This window comes from Thermobia domestica, chromosome 8 (assembly GCF_964235325.1).
Source record: "Thermobia domestica chromosome 8, izTheDome1.hap1.1, whole genome shotgun sequence".
Classification (NCBI taxonomy): Eukaryota; Metazoa; Arthropoda; class Insecta; order Zygentoma; family Lepismatidae; genus Thermobia; species Thermobia domestica.
The window spans coordinates 99122019-99129236 of NC_137461.1; positions in this window are offsets into that span (position 1 = coordinate 99122019).

The window sequence follows — 7218 nt, forward strand, 5'->3', positions numbered from 1 at the left end:
TTTTAATTTCGCCGGGATGAAGACTCTTAACACTCTTTGATGTTGGGGGAGGCACGATGGCTCAGTGGTAGAGTATTATGTCTGGTGCGTGGGATCCCTGGTTCGATTCCCAGCCACGTAAGTTTGTGGTGACCAACATTGTGTTCATAGGTATTCCTATTTCCTCCCACTTTCTCACTCCACCAATTCTTCCATCATCATTCACTTACTTTAATCATCATCTCGTTTAGTTTAACATGCATAATTGTGGGACGTTAAACTCAAGAATTTCAAAGCTTTTTTCTTTGATGATGGATCGTTAGGTCGTTCGATGATGATATCATAACTACTATATATGCAAGTTTTGCTCAACTTTAGCCAGAATATCGTCCACTTTTGCTATAATTGGTCGGCTACGTCGAGGAGCATCTTGGACATCGTTATTCGCAAAAGGAAAGGAACTGAAACATCTTTTGGCTGATGATTGTAATAACGTATCTTGTATCTTGTCCATAAGCAACACAATTTTTTTGCACGGGTCTGCGCAGCATTAGCGTTTTTATCAAACTAAAACTGTAAAATATAGTAATTTTGCAAAAAGTATACTTATGTCCTCGGCACAATATCTTACGTCTAATTACAAGAATTTTGCAACTTTTTCATAGTTTCAACTGTTATGTGTTAACAGACGTTAGGTATGACCAGCTCCGATTCATATACTCTGAGATTTGGAACACTGACGCTGTCTCGTGAGCAAAATTCTTAATATTCTTTTAGACAATCTGATCTAAATAGTCCATGTTCTATCTAGGACATTGGTCAACCTTTGTGTAAAGTACTAACTATTAAGGCTTATCCATTGTGCGAAGAAAATTTGTTCTTCATTTATTTATTTGAAATATACACTGCATGTAGTTAACAATTAACAGGCTAATGATTAACCTCAAACAAACATTTAACAAGCGTATTCCATACTGTCTTTCCCTTTAATTCATGTTATAAATAACCAATGATTTCTTCTGGAAAATTTAACTAACAAGGGAAGAATCTACAAGTTGTCGCTCAAATCTGATTGCCACATAATACATCTGATAAAGCATCATGAGGAATGAAATTGAGCAAAATTTAAGGTGCTATGGTCCAGAAGGATATGACCTACGGGGCTTCAACATTTGAAAATTATATCATGGAAATATATATGCGTTTTAAGTAAATATTTTGAAAACCATTAAAACAATCCAAACAAAATGTGCACAGTATAATGAGAAGAAAATGTCGTATCGGAAACCACGGCGTTGCCATAGATGAGGAAGTGTTGCCAACTAACATAAAGTATTTTGTTTGAAATAGCACCATATACAAATGTGCACACATTTAAAATACATTATATGACTTAACATAACAGTGAAATGTAATGGTATAGTGTTGCATACTATTGGAGCTACGTGTGCTGAAAATATACAATAGAGAAGTCTGATATGTGGCAACAAAGGATAATAAAGGAATCTGGGTCTCATATTATAAATTTAATTCAAATGCAGAATAACGCCGATAGCATAACATAGCAAAATGTAGCTTCAATAGTGTGTAACAGTGTACCACTACACTTAACGGTTATGTATAGTGATAATAATGCATTTTAAACCTGTACATATTTGTATATAGTGCTATTTCAAACATAATACTTTCATGCTGAGTTGGCAACACTGGTTTTCAATAGGGCATTTTGTTCTCATTATATTGTGAACCTTTCGGTTTGATTGGTTTAACGGTTTTCAAGATATTCGCTTTAAACGTAGGGGAAACTGATCTAAAATGGCACACCTCTTTTATTAATGCCAATAAATTCATAACCAAAAGAGCTTTAGAAAGTTACTTTTTGTTCTAAATACCAGTCCATCATAACGTAACTACTCGAATTAAAGCTTGCTTTGGAAGTTAATAATGTCGCTGTGATTATTCTTTCCCTTTTTTGGCTCAATGTGTCATTTTAGGCTTATACTCAGATAAAATGACATACAGGCAGGGTCGGATTTAGGGGGGTGCAAAGGTGCACGTGCACCCCACCCCTTTTGTTGTAAATATACACTACTTAAAGTGAGAAGCTAGAAGTGAGTTTTGCAAAATCAATAGTTTAAATCAATTTTCTGAAAGTTGAAGGAAAAGAATTCATCGAGAGCAGATACTTAGCATTTCCAAAGGAATTCCTCATTCACATCACAGATGAATAAAGGTATTTAAAAAAAAACTCAAATTCCATTCAAATGTACTGGTAGTTATTGGTGCACCCCCACCCCCTCAGGGAATCCTGGATCCGAACCTGTGTGCGATTTTGCCCTAAACGCGCGATAAATGTTACAAAATTCTATAAATCACTTTACCATACAAGAAACTGTATACAAAATGAACTGGCAATACAATTTTTTAAACCCAATTTGATAAAAAATATTTTTAATACATAGCTACTTCCATTGTTATTTGTTAGTATTATAGAAATAAATGAAAATACAAATTCTGAAACATAATGTGAAAAGAGGTGTTGATTTATGCACATAGGTATTTTCCTTTCTAATTATTATTACCAATTTCCATTTAATGTAAGAAAAAAAGGAAAGAAAGAAAAAGAAAAAAGAACGTTTTACTAACAAAGAAGAGTTTCTCCTCTTTTAGAAAATATTATAAGAAATCAAATTTAGAGAATATACGCTGTGGTCGCTTGCAAATATCAAGGAAATATTACATGAAATAGAATATCGTTTATGTGGGCAAAAGTTAATGGCAAAGTTCACAAACACTTTGGTTTTAGCAGAAACGTCTGCACATTCACAATGTGCCCATTTTTTGGACTGGTAACACCTCAACCAAAGTTATTTTGGGCGGGACACAGAGAATGACTCGTTGCAATAGAGACATGGACAATCTTCTTCATCATCGTCTTCGTTCGTGAAGAGTTCGTCCTCATTCATATTTTCAGTACGTAGATCTAGTTTTCTACCTACTTGCCTTGTTGACTTCCTCATGCTCTTTTCAATCTTCCCCGCCTTTTTTCCTTCAATGCATTAAGGTATGTAGTGTTAGTGAGAATTACAGATTCATGAATCCTGGTTCTTCTTAGGATGCCTGCATGAGCTATTGGAACTGTTGAAATCTCTTTCACTGATACATGCCGATCCTCTAAAAGCAGGATGGATTGCTGTGAAACACAGGCTTTATCAGATGTAACTAGTCCCTTTTTCTGAGAAGTAGAATCATCGAATACCGATGTGGATCCGTTATTTTGGAGTCCAGCAGTTTTATCTAAGCTCTCAACTGGTTCTGCTGACAATGGAATATTCGTTGTTTCTACTGGTGCAAACAGATGGCCCTCAAAGACATTAAGATCAATGGGTCATAAACCTGTCTTTTGACATCCACTTTCTGCATTATGAGCCGTTGCAGTTTTTCTATGAGCCGAGCTAAAAAGAGAGATTATCTAGTACTGAGTGGCAGTTCTACCTGGGTAGCATTTCATACATGTTTGCACTTCTTCAATGGGCAAAAAATGCTATAGTAGATCTTCAATGGGCAAAAAATGCTATATACAAGGGTTGCATGCGATATGTACAGTGAGATGAGAGAAAGAGAATTATGATTCCATTTTCTTTGGCAAAATAAGAACCTCCAAGTTCTTGGTACCGGAATGTCCATCTACAATGAGCAAAACATTCTCTTCCATACCAGGTTTCACAAACAAAGCAAAATGTTTCAAAACTGTAAGAAATGCCTCCCCGGTCATCCAGCCAGATTCTCGTGCAAGTCCATGACTACCAATAGGTGCACCATCAAGTAATTCATTTTTCCACTTTTTTTCTAGGGCAGTTACTTAGAGGTAACCTATATTCGTTTCCATAGTTCCAAAACACAGGAAGGAAAGAAACTGAAAGGGTAAAACGACATAACTTAGGGTAAATGACATACTATGTCATTTTGCCCTAACGATAGATATATCACTTTTACCCTTCAACAGTAGATCAAGCAGAAACAGCAAATAAAAAAGCTCTTTGTTTCCACACCTTTTAAAACATTACGTTGCCTTTCTATAATAATGTATAACCATGATTGAAATGTTAAAACAACACTATGTTTTTGAACTACAAGCGATTAGAAAAGCATATACAAATATTTAGGATACTTACTTTTCAAAAATGATTTCTCACGACGTCTATATCGAAACTTCAGTTCTGTCATTTGCAGAGGATCACTGTTACAAGTTCCACGCTTACCTTTAAAATGCTCAGAGCTCTTCTTTGCAACAATCATTCAAACTCCTGGTATGTTGTTTTATCATTATATGTCATTTTAGGCCAGTTTCTCCTACATAAATCCATGATATAATTTTTTTTGGATTCAAATGTTGAAGTCCCGTATGTCCTATTCTTCTGGTCCATAACACTTTAAATTTTCCTAATTTTCATTTCTCATAATGCTCTATCAGATGTGCTATGCGGCAATCAGATTTGAGCGACAACTTGTGGAACCTTCCCTTATAAGACCATAATTAGGGAAGCAAAGATCTACACGGGATAATGTTTCATATACATATACTAAAGCAAATCAACATCTACCTTCATCCAAGGATTGATCAAGATCAAATTAGTTTCGTGGAACGTCTACGATATACTGTTCTTGCAATTATTTTTAAAACAAATAATAAAATGAAGACAGAATCTAAACTTCTTCCGGTGTAAAGAATTTATTTGAATATTTTGAGATTATCGTTTTTCTTTTTCATTTTTAATTTCTTCTAGATTTTTCTTTTCATATGACATTATATATATGTGTTTCTATTCAGAAAGCGTCTTTTAAAAAAAACTTAGATAAAAGATTGAGGGGAAAAATTGTACTAACTAGCTAACAAACGAAAAAACATAAGTTACGTAAACGCTTTTGAGATATCATGTTGCTTTAAATTTCATTGTGATCTTTATATCTTTCGAAAACCATCGACGTAATTGAATATAATACTTATATAAGACATTTTCTACATCAAGCATTTCGAAAAAAAAACTATTCATATCCTTGTAACTTTATTCCTGTTCATTTGAAGTATGTGATATTGTGATCAAAGTATTTAACACCAAGGTACCTTGAATGTGCATTTTCCTGTCCATGTTACTTGCGTTATTACTGTTGCAGAAGCATTCAAAATTTGCATGTTTGTGAGACCGTACCGTAATTAGATTGCAACGTTGAACAATAAAAGTGGTGTTGTAAGTTTAACACGGATGTCTTAACCGACAGAGATTTGAATGAAATCGTATACTCTCACGTTGGGGACACTGGTAACCCCCTAATTATCACAGAGACGTAACCCCCTAATTATTGATACATCATTGGGAAACTTATGGAACATAGATTATAACAAGGTAATATTTGTGCAATTTCTGCCCTATTCGTAGAAGAAGGAACAGAAAGTCCTAAATATATATATATATATATATATATATATATATATATATATATATATATATATATATATATATATATATATATATATATATATGAGCTAAACAAAATTTGCGGGACCTTGACAACCCTTGCAGCTACCTTACGTTGGCTAATGTGTAGGTAACATACTCTTGACAATAATATAAAAAATGCTAACCATTTCTGCAATACGAAGTGAGATAAAAATTCAGAACGAAATTCCTGTAAGAACGCCCTGTATAACATTTGCGAAGGGCTGTTGCAGACCATCGCGTCGGTGGCCATGGTGACCCCATAATTATTATAAAGTCATGATTGATACCTCATTGGAAAACTTATGGAACACAGATTCTAAAGAGGTAAAATGCGTACAATTTCCCCCCTATTCGTAGAAGAAGTCTTATATGGAACCGTCCTGAAAATAAATGTAATTTACCTTTAAAAAAAACTGAGACCCAAAAAATTGACCAACTTTGCCACCTCCCTTCCTTCCAACCATATAAGCAACAAGTACATATACAGAGTGTTACCACGTAGTGGACTACTTCATTGCGTGGGGCCCCTGGTTCGATCGCTGGTCAAGTAAGTTTGTGGTTGACAACATCGTGTTGATGGGTTTTCTCGGAGTACTTACGTTTCATCCTACTTTCTCATTCCAGTAATTCTCCCATCATCATTCACTTGCTTTAATCGTCGTCTCCCTTAGCATAACAGGCATAATCGTGGGACGTTAAACTCAAAGATTTTATATTCATTTTTACTTCATTATTTCAGATATCAATTTTTAAGAGTGTACTCCCAAGAGGAGTAGGTCCCAAAAACACCCTGGTGCTAAAAAAAAAACGAACTTTACCCTCACCCCTCAGCCATGGTATCCACGGCATACATAAGATGAAAGCTTTATCCTTTAAGAACGCATTGGTACCAAAATTATCTTCTTAGCTTAATTAGGGGCCGAACTATTGAGGTTTTAAAGCAGTTGGATCAATGTACGTTTAAAGGTTAATGCAGATTTCAAATCTATAATAATCTGATGTAGTGCAAAAAATGAGAGCAAAACAAACTTTTTGTTGGGTTGACAAAATTGTTAATAAGATGGTATTTCAGGGAATATCAAACGATTTTTCCTGTTCATATTTATTTCGTGTAATATTTCTGTTTTTTTAAAGCAAGTAATTAAGAAGTTACAAGATTGTCAAGTTAAATAGTGCACTCTGTACATATATAGTATTGGGCGGAGGATTATACCGTTTGGAGAAATTTAATGCAAAAAGCAAATGCAAAACCAATTTTGATTTTCCGACATAAAAGATCAAAATAAAGGACTAAATCCTGCAATAAAATATAAAAATGTACTAAAACGGAATAGGAAAAAAAAAGTACCTGAGCACGACTATACTTTCTTTACAAACAAATATCTTATAAAAATGAAGTAAAAGTAGGAAAGTTAGAATATATATAGACAATAATTTATCCTTCTCTATGTTCAGTTCCTTCCTTTAAAATCTATTGGATGGGTCATAAAACCAAACTTCAACTTGCAGCAGAACTCTCTCTTTTAGAAAAAAAAATCAAAGAGAGATGATGTACTCCTACGGGAAAGGTGTTCGTTCGAAGCGAAAAGTTACTAACTTTACGCTGTTCTATTCGTTTTATATGTTCGGGTCTTCTGTTGCCATTGTGGAAGTAAAACTAGCTTGCTAGACCTATTGTTATCTTATGCATGTTTCCATATTCTTTTTACTTTCCCCCTTTTCTCAGTCTAACTTTCAG